Below are 12,972 nucleotides of genomic sequence, written 5' to 3' on the forward strand. Positions count from 1 at the left end.
ATGTAGATGTAAATCACTGGGTTGCGATCGTGGATCAGTGGAAACGTATCACTTGGTCTGATTAATTACGGACCGGTCCCTTCTTACACCAGGTGTGTACATGCACATCGTCCAGGTGAACGGCGGGTGGAAACAATATTGCGCGGCGGACAGAGGCTGTTGGTGGTTAGCATTTTTCTATGGGAAATATTCACCTGAGTCTCTACGGAATCATTGGTGGTAATCGAAGGCACAAAATTCGCAGTGGATTCCGCGAACGTTATTTCGGAACATATGAAAACGGCCAAGCTTGATTGCTTTCCCTATGACGATGGCATCTTTCAGACGGATAACTGTCCGTGTCACAAGTCTAGAATATGTTTCAGTATTTTGAGCAGCTTGATGGTGAACGCACTTTGATATCTTGTTCACCAAATACGTCACGTCTAAGCACGATGGAACACATGTGTAACGCTGTCAGACACCTGTTCTGGGCCCAGAAGCCATTGGCCGTAATTTATGTGAATTGTGAATCTTATTCGTAGATACCTGGAATTACATGAGTCCAGAAACCACCAAGGACCTGTCGATACCGGGTCATGCCGAGTCACTGTTGTATTGCCTTCCAAAGGAGGACTAACACGCTATGAAGCAGGTCGTCATTATGTTTTGGCTTATCAGTGTAGCTGAAGTAGTATGGAATCACGTACACGTATCTGTGATCGCATTCCAGTTGTACTCAGTACCCAGACCGGTTACAGCTTTTGTTGCTGCCAGAGCATTTCGCACACTGTACAGCACAAAATCACCTACAAATTTAATCAAGCATTCTTCGTCCTATACTGTACACCACCTATAACTAAATTGTCGTATTTTTCATCCTTCCGGATGTTGCAGTTTTAATGGCTTCAATGCGCATTTGCACCCTCACGGAATATAATGGCAATAATATCGGTTAACTCGAGATGGATTGCAGTGTTCAGCAAATGAACTCTCAACTCTGAAAAAAGTAGACTCGTACACATGATATTTTCAGATTTACATTTGAAAGTCTTCATGACGTTCCCACTTTTTAATTCTCGTGTAAGTGAGAAAACAAGAATAATTTTATTATATTTATTTAAATTGAAAATATCTCTATTCTAAAACATCTTCATTACCTCCTTGTCATCGTGTTAATAGCGATGATTAACGATTACGACTTGTGACAGAAGGATCAATAACACTTTGCAGTATTGGATACGAGACGATTCCAATTAAAGTTGATAAAAAAAATTGGAAAGTCATTAAAATGCAATTACAAACGCATATACACGCAAACGTACCCAGACACATGCAGCCATGCCATAATAACTAAATACTTTCTACGTTTAAACTTCAATTAAACGAATCTGTGACTCATCAGCGAATCAGCGCTGCTACGTAATAACTGATAACAAATCAACTTGATATTTCGCAGGGCATAAAAGTTTGCCTCTTCTAGTTAGCTATGACTCTGGGCAGGTGAGTTGAGATGCTTTTACACACTCAGTTCACTGTAGTCAAAATTATGACAGTCTTTATGGAAAGTGGTAGGACACATCCACTATACAGGGTGGTCCATTGATCGTGACCGGGGCAAATATCTCACGAAATAAGCGTCAAACGAAAAAACTACAAAGAACGAAACTCGTCTAGCTTGAAGGGGGAAACCAGATGGCGCTATGGTTGGACCGCTAGATGGCGCTGCCGTAGGTCAAACGGATATCTACAGCGGTTTTTAAAATAGGAACCCCCATTTTTATTTCATGTTCGTATAGTACGTAAAGAAATATGAATGTTTTAGTTGGACCACTTTTTTCGCTTTGTGACAGATGGCGCTGTATTAGTCACAAACATATGGCTCACAATTTTAGACGAACAGTTGGTAACAGGTAGGTTTTTTAAATTAATACAGATCGTAGGTACGTTTGCACATTTTATTTCGGTTGTTACAATGTGATACATGTACATTTGAGAACTTATCATTTCTGAGAACGCATGCAGTTACAGTGTGATTACCTGTAAATACCACATTAATGCAATAAATGCTAAAAATTATGTCCGTCGACCTCAATAAATTTAGCAATACGTGTAATGACATTCCTCTCAACAGCGAGTAGTTCGCCTTCCTTAATGTTCGCACATGCATTGACAATGAGCTGACGCATGTTGTCAGGCGTTGTCGGTGGATCACGATAGCAAATATCCTTCAACTTTCCCCACAGAAAGAAATCCGGGAACACCAGATCCAATGAAAGTGCGGGTCATGGTATGGTGCTTCGACGACCAATCCGCCTGTCATGAAATGTGCTATTCAATACCACTTCAACCGCACGGGATCTATGTGCCGGACATCCATCATGTTGGAAGTAGATCGTCATTCTGTCATGCAGTGAAACATCCTGTAGTAACATCGGTAGAACATTACGTAGGAAATCAGTATACTTTGCACTATTTAGATTGTCATCGATAAAATGGGGGCCAATTACCCTTCCTCCCATAATGCCACACCATACATTAACCCGCCAAGGTCGCTGATGTTCCACTTGTAGCAGCCATCGTGGATTTTCCGTTGCCCAATAGTGCATATTATGCCGGTTTACGTTACCGCTGTTGGCAAATGACGATTCGCCACTAAATAGAACGCATGTAAAAAATCTGCCATCGTCCCGTAATATCTCTTGTGTCCAGTGGCAGAACTGTACACGACGTCCCAAGTTGTTGCCATGCAATTCCCCGTGCATAGAAATATGGTACGGGTGGAATCGATGTTGATGTAGCATTCTCAACACTGACGTTTTTGAGATTCCCGATTCTCGCGCAATTTGTCTGCTACTGATGTGCGGATTAGCCGCGACAGCAGCTATAACACCTACTTGGGCGTCATCATTTGTAGCAGGTTGTGGCTGACGTTTCAAATGTGGCTGAACACTTCCTGTTTCCTTAAATAACGTTATTATCCCGTGAACGGCCTGGACACTTGGATGATGTCGTCCAGGATACTGAGCAGCATACATAGTCCACGCCCGTTGGACATTTTGATCACAATAGCCATACATCAACACGATATCGACCTTTTCCGCAATTGGTAAACGGTCCATTTTAACACGGGTAATGTATCAAGAAACAAATACCGTCCGCACTGGCGGAATGTTACGTGATACCTCGTACTTCCACGTCTGTGACTATTCGAGCGCCATCTATCATAAAGCGAAAAAAGTGGTCCAACTAAAACATTCATATTTCTATACATACTACAGGAATATGTAATAAAAATATGGTGGTTCCTATTTAAAAAACGCAGTTGATACCCGTTTGACGAATGGCAGCGCCATCTAGTGGGCCAACCTTAGCGCCATTTGGTTTCCCCCTTCAAGCTAGACGAGTTTCGTTCTTTGTAGTTTTTTCGTTTGGTGCTTATTTCGTGAGATATTTGGCCCGGTCACTATCAACGTACCATCCCGTATACCGCTCAGCTGTCACGCTACGTAAACTGGCCTCTTTCATTGCATCGCTTTAAACTTGTTTCTGCCTTGTAAATGGCAGTAACGATATTCGTTATAGATTCATTCATCTGACCCAACCTGCTGCATTACAGATAGACACACGCCTGATGTCTCTGACATACAAATTTTTCACTCTACCGAGAGCTAATAACCTGTACAGGAATGGTACGTTGTACTACAATGGTTCAAATACAAAAAAGGAAGTTTTTTCTAGTACTGCATTTCATTTTAATCTTTGTAAATAATCTAAATAAATGCTGAGCAATCTACTGTGAAGTGAATGGCGAAGGGTACTTGGTATTCCAATAAAAGGGTTTCTTCTCAATCCAGTCACATATGGAGTGCAGGATGAATGACTGCATAAATTCCTCTAAACGCACTGTAATTGATCTAATCTTGTCTTCATGTTCCTTGCGAAAGTGATTCGCAGGACGCTGAAGTGTATTGTTGGATTCTTCACTTGTGACAGGTTTTCGAATTTTAGTAAGTAGGATTTCGAGGGCTAATGTTTCCCTCTTTCCGAAAGTGTCTGCCAATTTAGTTTTACAGCTTTTCCAGTGAGTGAGACATACGTACGATCTTCTGTGCTGCCTTTATTTGAATTCATTCAATATCCCATGTAGTCCTGTTGATATGGGTGCTACCCACATTCAGAAACAATATTCCATGATGACACGAACTAGTGATTTGTAAGCAGTAGCTTTTGGAGGCCTACTGCACTTTTCCAGTACGCAGTCAGTAAACTAAAGTCTGCCACCTTCTTCAACTACATCTGAGCGAATGTGATGTGTTACAGCATGAGCTACAGCCAATGCTACTTTTGTATATGGAACGTCTGCAGCGACCGTCGACAGAAGCGCCATTCGACATGTGCCAGTTTCTGCACTGTTACACTGCCATGAGCCAGTGGCCTGTGAAGCTGACCACCCTCCAGGGAAATTCTCCACTTTGACACGCTGCCACCTGACAACAGACAGACGCCAGTCGCCGACCCTGTTCCAGGCATCTGCAGGATGACACATTAATGTGAACCTTCAGAGAAATCTTCACGCAGCAGCTGCATTTCAACACCGGCTCAGCCGAGTACGTCATGATCGGCATGGCAAGCCCATACGTGGAGCCAGCCATGTGTCAGGCGTCACGATGAATTCTACTTACGCGGACCTAGAGTCTTCGTCATAACTATGTCACCATCGTCACTCCGTCCGTCTACCCAGCCCTGGCAGCAAACACTCCACAAACTAACCCCTCCTGATCTTCTGTCATCGGTACAGACTTCAGATCTGGGAAACACCATCTTAATACCACTGGGACACCATAACCTATTCCAAAGTATAAGACGTCAATGTGTTGTCCCTATTACACTGTGACTGGGCCACGTCCTGTGTTTGGGCCATTGCCATCGAGTAAGAACGCCATGTTGGGTTTCAACTACGTAAGCAACTCACATCCATTTGCCTCTGGGTGTTGCTACTCGCCGGCCGAAGTGGCCGTGCGGTTAAAGGCGCTGCAGTCTGGAACCGCAAGACCGCTACGGTCGCAGGTTCGAATCCTGCCTCGGGCATGGATGTTTGTGATGTGCTTAGGTTAGTTAGGTTTAACTAGTTCTAAGTTCTAGGGGACTAATGACCTTAGCAGTTGAGTCCCATAGTGCTCAGAGCCATTTGAACCATTTTTGTTGCTACTCCTGGTGCCAGATATTGGGTGGGTTAATTAAAGAAGTGTTTGTATTCATTCTCATGTCTGCAACCACTTCCGACCGGTTACATGATGGAATTAAATTGAAAGAGCTGCCGAAAAACTGTTTTATGATCACCGTGAATTTGTCTACAGCCCTCCCACACGTCACACTTGTCCCTGTACCCAACTACAAACCCTACAACGTCCAAGGATATGTCGAGCGCATCCTGACCAGTATGAACTGTTTACATTTCGCTTACGTTTCTCCACAGCTGCATCTGACCGCCACATTTTGGTGCCCAACGAAAAATATCTGGCTCATGCCTCCAACATTTTGGTGACAGAAACGGCATTATCTGGAGACGGCATTGTTCAGTGAAGATGAAGAAGGTACACATCATGCTGATGTCAGAAGACTGCAAACAGTGATTCAGCAGGGGCAGTAACGTATGTAAGTTACAGCCTCAACATAAATATTTACCCGTATGATTCCACATCCTTTGGTTTGACCTTTCCCTCATTCTTCAGTAATGCGAAGCATGGATACTATTGTAGTATCCGATGAGGGACTGAGGATAGCTACTGGCTCCCATTACCGGCAGCAGGAAGGCTATAGTTCTTCCTGGTGACGTGCCTGCTTTTGTCATGTGGAAGGCTGTGATGTGGGAGAAGTGTTGGTCCACTCAGTATGAGGGCCCCTAGCCAGCGCTTGGCTGACTCCAGTGTGACCTGGTTACAGTCCAAGTGCTCCATCGCTGGCCCATGTCTTGTTACAACTTGTTCTCCTTAAATGCGTCCCCTCTACGCAAAAAAATCTACCTTCAGTTATTGCTGGAAGCATAACCACTGGTTTCTCTGTAACTACTATCAGTTCACATTACCACATCAACTCACTGTGTCACTTTGTCCTTTGCACTATTTTCCTTTTATGTTCGACTTCAGTATCAGTTGGCTCAACACAGTGATGTCTGTTCAAATGGTTCAAATGGCTCTGAGCCCTATGGGACTTAACATCTGAGTTCATCAGTCCCGTAGAACTTAGAACTACTTAAGGGGGGGGGGGGGGTAGGACGTCAAACCGGCTGACTTGGAGCAGGAGAGGCACCACATAACATTTTAATTTCCACTGTTTATACTTTTAAATAAATTCATAAAACTTTGTCAACATGACCAAGAGGGATTCAGAATTCACACTTTTAGCAATGCAAATTCAAAAATATAACAAAATAATTTTTTTTACGTGTGAAATTTCATCATTTTTTCACTTACTATTGGCTGCATTTGTTGCTATAGGTACACTTTTCTTTATAAGTCAGATGAGATAATTCGATGAATTTTGCACAGCACACAAACCATACTTATAGGTGTATGAAACTCTAAAATTTTCCAAATCTATTAAAAACTGTGGTAAAAATTGAGATAATGAACCATAAAATTTGAGTTTTTTATAAACATGAAGTTTAAAACGTAACAGTTCATTCATTTTTTCATTAATTAAATAAGTTCTAGAGTTTCATACACCTGTAAGTATGGTTTGTATGCTGTGCAAAATTCATCGAAGAATCTCTCGTACTTATGAACAAAAGTGTACGTATAGTAACAAATGCAGCCAATAGTAAGTGAAAAAATGATGAAATTTCGCACGTAAGAAAATTTATTTTGTTATATTGTTGAAATTACATTGCTAAGAGTGTGAATTCTGAATCCCTCCTGGTCATGTTGACAAAGTTTTATGAATTTATTTGTAAAAGTATAGACAGTGGAAATTAAAATGTCGTGTGGTGCGTCTCCTGCTCCAAGTCGGCCCGTTTGACGTCCTACACCCCTTAAACCTAACTAACCTAAGGACATCACACACAACCATGCACGAGGCAGGATTCGAACCTGCGACAGTAGCAATCACGCGGTTCCGAACTGAAGCGCCTACAACCGCTCGGCCACGGCGGCCGGCAGTGATGTCTGTACATTGTTCACTTTTTCCATAGTCAAATTGCTTCTTGTCTGTGAGCAGATTTCGATTCCACTACGTTCGAGGAAACTAGCGCCAGGTTGGGTTGCTAATACTCCTTCCGTATAATTTTCTGCAAGTTTACACTAATAATCCACTACTTATCGTTGTAAAGGTTAAACGTAACAGGATTTAATGCCAGCAATGGTGTGCCTCGACAGTAATCATGTCACACTGAATTCAGCCAAGCACTGATCAGCTACCCTTGTTCTTTGTTAACAAACTTCTCCTGTGCATCGCAGCCTTCCACGTAACGAAACCAGGCCGGTCACCAAGAATAACTACAGCCCCTTTGAGAGATAATTTGGCGTGACATAGAAACGCTGTGACTATCGCAAAATCAGCAGGGAGGAGCGGGATTTAAGCCAGTTCGAATAAGCCTACCAGCATTCAGTCTGCTTGGTAGTAATCTGACGACTAGCCTGCGTTGCTCGGCAAAGAGCCGATGACGCACACGCATCTGTCACCGCCGACTCACAAACCACTGCCCGACGCCAGAGCATACGGTAGCCAGGGAAGCCCAGTACTTTGTCACCGTCCCAGGATTACGACGCGAGCGTTCCGCCATCCCTGCCCTAGCTAGGGTATCAACGCAAGACCTCTACACTGAGCGCACTGGAGCGTAATGCAGCCTGACGTCCTCACAGCAACCGCCACACTACCTGTGGCCAGGGAATCCGTGGAATCCGGCAACGTAGCAGGAACAGCTGCACCAGAGGCACACACACAGAACTCGCGGGCCGTCACGCTGAGTAACGCCGTGACATTCACGTCACTCATTATCGTTACTTGCTAATCAAATGCAATGATTTTAAAAAAGATGCAACAAAGAATTTATTGTAACCATGATCGGACCTTATTCGGCTGCACACCTCGTTATTCTTCTGCAGAGAATCACAGCCACGTTAAGACATCCCAGACGCCCTGTTAGAATTGGTTCAAAAGGACTTCCGGAGTTGGACAAACAGAAAACGGCAGTTAGAACCATGGATCTTTTGCAGAAGGGACATGCTACGCAGCAGTACGCGTAAGTGACGTTTTTAAAGTTTTATTGATTCTGTGTGCTTGGTTCTCTAGTCCTTCTTCTTCTTTTTCACTCTACTTGGTGTATGTTACACTTACGTTGGTAAAATTCATGCAGTATCGAACAGAAAATTTTGGCTCAGGATGCTGTTCAGCATAAATCAAACAGCTCAGTTTCAGGCTATATTAGTGCAACAATGGAGGAAACTAGGGAATAGTCGCTTCCTGGTACACCTATCCTGGGCACTAACACCGCTGTATTACGCTCTTTTCATGAAAATCAGGAAAGGATGTGTTTCCATTATTGAAAATTTAGACACAATCGCTAGGTTGGGAAACTGGCAGTTGTTGAGTGTGGCCAAGCTAAAACTAGTTCAAATTGGTTCAAATGGATTAGAGCACTATGGGACTTGACATCTATGGTCATCAGTCCCCTAGAACTTAGAACTACTTAAACCTAACTAACTTAAGGACAGCACACGACACCCAGTCATCATGAGACAGAGAAAATCCCCGACCCCGCCGAGAATCGAACCCGGGAACCCGGGCGTGTGAAGCGAGAACGCTACCACATGACCACGAGCAGGGATTGTTACGACGTATGTTATGTGGCAGTTGAGGGGAGCATAGTAGTTTGATGAGTTCTGACAATGGTGAATGGTCAGATACAAAAAATAAGTCGAGCTAATACCATGAAAAACTTAACGGTGTGTTTCGAAATCACAGGGAATGAAGAGAGTTTTGTACACTTTCTTCGCAAAATTAATGTCAGTACCAATTGGCTCACGTAGGATGATAACGCTAACAAAGCCATTTTACATTTTGTGGGTTTTAAGCCATAAATGTCACATAGAATTCTTATGGAGTTCCCAATGACTCCGAATGAACAGCCGAAACTGGGGAGGAACTACATGATGAGATAAATGTGCTTACCAAGCCACGGGAAGCTTGCTTCAGATGGGGTCGTACAGAGCAGTAAACCGTTATTGCAGAGAGCAACAGTATCGGATATTAAACGTTTCGGACATTCTGAACGGAATGTAGTAACAGAAATTCGTAGGGGCACGGAAGATGATCACAGGGCAGATTTCGTACCAAATAGACTGCGGTGTAGTTTCCACCGTACAGCGCTCCGAGTAAGGGTTCCCCAAGTCTGAAATCAATGGAAGACTTTTGTCTGACTGGTTGTTGTTGTTTTTATTGTTGTGTGGTCTTCAGTCTGAAGTCTGGTTTGATGCAGCCCTCCACGCTACTCTGTCCTGTGCAAGCCTCTTCATCTCTGAATAATTACTGCAACCTATATCCATCTGAATGTGCTCTCTGTATTCATGTCTTGGTATTCGTTACGATGTTTAAAACTCGCCCCCCCCCCCGCACACTTTCCCACTGCACTATACTGGTGAGCCCTTGATGTCCTGACAATCAATCTCTTTTTTCTAGTCATGTTGTACCACCAATTTCTCTTCTCTCCTTGTCTATTCAGCACCTCCTCATTAATTATGTGATCTACCCATCTAATTTTCAGCACTCTTCTGTAGCACAACGTTTCAGAAGCTTCCATTCTCTTTTTGTCTAAACTGTTTGTCGTCCATGATTCACTTCCGTATGTGGCTAAACTCCATACCAATACTTTCAGAAAAAGACGTCCTGACACTTAAACTATATTCGATGTTAACAAATTTCTCTTCCTCAGAAGCGCCTTTCTTGTCATTGCCAGGATATTTAATAAGGCAGTTGAGTAGATTCTCAGTAGATACTGGATCTCAGGTATCTGTTACCAGTAAGGGCATACTTCAAAAAGCAGAATAACATGCGCCACACACAGCAATAAGCGGCTTAGGAGGAGGTCATCTAAATTCTTTCTGAAATAAGTTTCCGAGTGAAGGAAGGTAACTTCAAGATGAATGTAGATATTCTTCCCATGGCTACCATGGCTACAAAATCATTCTCGGTTTAGATATCCTGGCAGCACATCACCCCATAGGTGACTTGGAATAAAATAACGTACACTGATGTGACCAATATAATGGGTTAGCAGTATGCACATACACACATGGCGGTACTATCACATACACAAGGTATAAAAGGGCAGTGGGTTGGCAGAGCTGTCATTAGATTCATGCGAAAACGTTTCCGACGTGATTATGACTGCACAACGGGAATTAACAGACCTAGAAAGCAGAGTGGTAGTTGGAGCTAGTCGAATCTACATCTACATCGACATCATACTCTGCAATCCTCCAAATCGCGTGTGGTGGAGGGTACTTTCGGTACTACTGTCTCATCTCTCCAACCCTGTTCCACTCGCGAATAGTGCGTGGGAAGAATGATTGTCGGTAAGCCTCTGTGCTGGCTCTAATTTCTCGAATTTTCTCCTCGTGGTCAACACGCGACATGTATGTGGGGGAAAGTAATATGTTGTCCGACTCCTCCTGAAAAGTGCTGTCCCGAAATTTCAATATTAAATCGCTCCGCATAGGACACCTATTTCGGAAATCGTTAGAGAATTCAATATTCTGAGATCCAAAGTGTCAAGAGAGTACTGAGAATACCAAATTTCAGACATTACGTCTCACCATAAACAACGCAGTGCCCAACGGCCTTCGCTTAACGACCGAGAGCAGCGGGGTTTGTGTAGAGTTGTCAGTGCTAACAGCCAAGCAACCCCAACAGAAATCAATGTGCGACGTACGACGAACCTATCCATTAGGACAGTGTGGCGAAATTTGGCGTTAATGGGCTGTGGGAGCTGACCCCTTCTGGAGATCTAGGAATAAGAAATCGATCTGAGATCCCTTGTCGACAGCACTCATTACTTCATGGGAGTAAAGAGCTAGCTGCGTCGCACAAGAACGATATTTTCTAAATCCATGTTGGTTAAGTATCAATAAGTCATTTTCTTGAAGGTGATTCGTAATGTTAGAGTACAGTATATGCTCCAGGCTCCTACTGCAAATTGAGGTCAGTGATATGGGTCTGTAATTCAATTGGTTACTCCTATTTCCTTTCTTGAATATTGGTGTGACCTGCGCTACTGTCCAGTTTTTAGGAACAGACCTTTCGTCAAGTGAGCGGTTGTATATGACTGCTAAGAAAGACGCTATTGTGTATGCATATTCTGAAAGTAACCTGATTGGTATACCATCTGGACAGGAAGACTTGCCTTTCTTAAGTGATTTGAGTTGTTTGGCTACACCATGATAAGATACGCTGATCACATATTAATTTGTGTGGCTCAGGGTCTTAAGTCGTGGTTAACAAAGCTGTAAGATAGCACCGCATGGTTCACAACCATCGAAGCAGCCGCAGTGAGACGCGACTTACTCCCTGAAGTGCCTCCTCCCTGGATATTGCTCTGATGTTAGCGTAAAGAATAGTGTAATTCATTCCTTCTTTATCATCTACATCTGCATATATACAGCGCAATCCATCTTACGTCGCCGGCCGTTGTGGCCGAGCGGTTCTAGGCGCTTCAGTCTTGAACGCGCGACCGCTACGGTCGTAGGTTCGAATCCTGCCTCGGGCATGGATGTGTGTGATGTCCTTAGGTTAGTTAGGTTTAAGTAGTTCTAAGTTCTAGGGGACTGATGACCTCAGATGTTAAGTCCCATAGTGCTCAGAGCCATTTTTTTGAACCATCTTACGTCGCATGGCGAAGGGTATCTCGTACCACTACCTTTCCTGTTCCACTCGCAAATAGAACGAGGAAGAAACAACTGTCAGTATGACTGCGTATGAGCCCTGATTTTTCATATCTGATCTTCGTGGTCCTTATGTGCAATGTATGCTGGAGATAACAGAATTTTTCTGCAGTCAGCTTCAAATGCCGGTTCCCTAAATTTTCTCAATAGCGTTCTTCGAAAAGAACGTCACTTTCCTTCCAGGGACCCCCATTTCAGTTCCCGAAGCATCTCCGTAGCACCAACGTGTTGTTCCAAACTACCAATAACAAATCTAGGAGCCGGTCTCTGAATTACTTCCACGTCTTCCTTTAACTCGACCTGGTAGGAGTCTCAAACACTCGAGCAGTGCTGCAGAGCAGGTTGCACTTGCGTCCTATAGGCGATCTCCCTTAGAAATAAATCACACTTTCCTAGAATTCTCTCAATTAAACAAAGTCGACCATTCGCCTCTCCTGCCACAATCATCACATGCTCGTTCCATTTCATATCGCTTTGCACCGTTGCGCACAATATTTAAACGACGTGACTTCGTCAAGCAGAACAATACTAATTCTGTATCGGCTGTGTCCTGCTGCTAGTGCGTGTGAGTGTGAGGGCACCGAGCACAGTGTCGCCGCGCGTGTGTACTTAAATCGACCGCCAACTCTAACAGCGCGGGCCGTCCTTAGAGGTCTCCCGTAGGAAGCGTGCACAGGCACGATCTCCACCGCGCCGTCAATTGCCGACCCGCGCCTGTATACGCAGGGAGCAGGGCTGACACACCGTCACAGTGTTCTCTTGCGTTAGTTTGCACCGCTCACATCAGTTGTTCTGTGTATCACTTATGTTGCACATTCTGTATGATTCACGTGTCTTGTTACGTGTGAAGCTGCGAGAGGCTTACTTTCGTTCCTGTTCAGAGGTTTATGAATAAATCCGTACTTGTGTTACACTGATCGGTTTAGTGTATTACATGGTTACTACAGTATCCGAACATTACGGGCTTGTTTCTCCTATTCATCCGCATTACCTTGCATTTTTATACACTTGGAGCGAGCTGTCATTTGTCACACCAACTAGAAATTCTGACTTA

Source organism: Schistocerca serialis, chromosome 3 (genome assembly GCF_023864345.2).
Source record: "Schistocerca serialis cubense isolate TAMUIC-IGC-003099 chromosome 3, iqSchSeri2.2, whole genome shotgun sequence".
NCBI lineage: Eukaryota > Metazoa > Arthropoda > Insecta > Orthoptera > Acrididae > Schistocerca > Schistocerca serialis.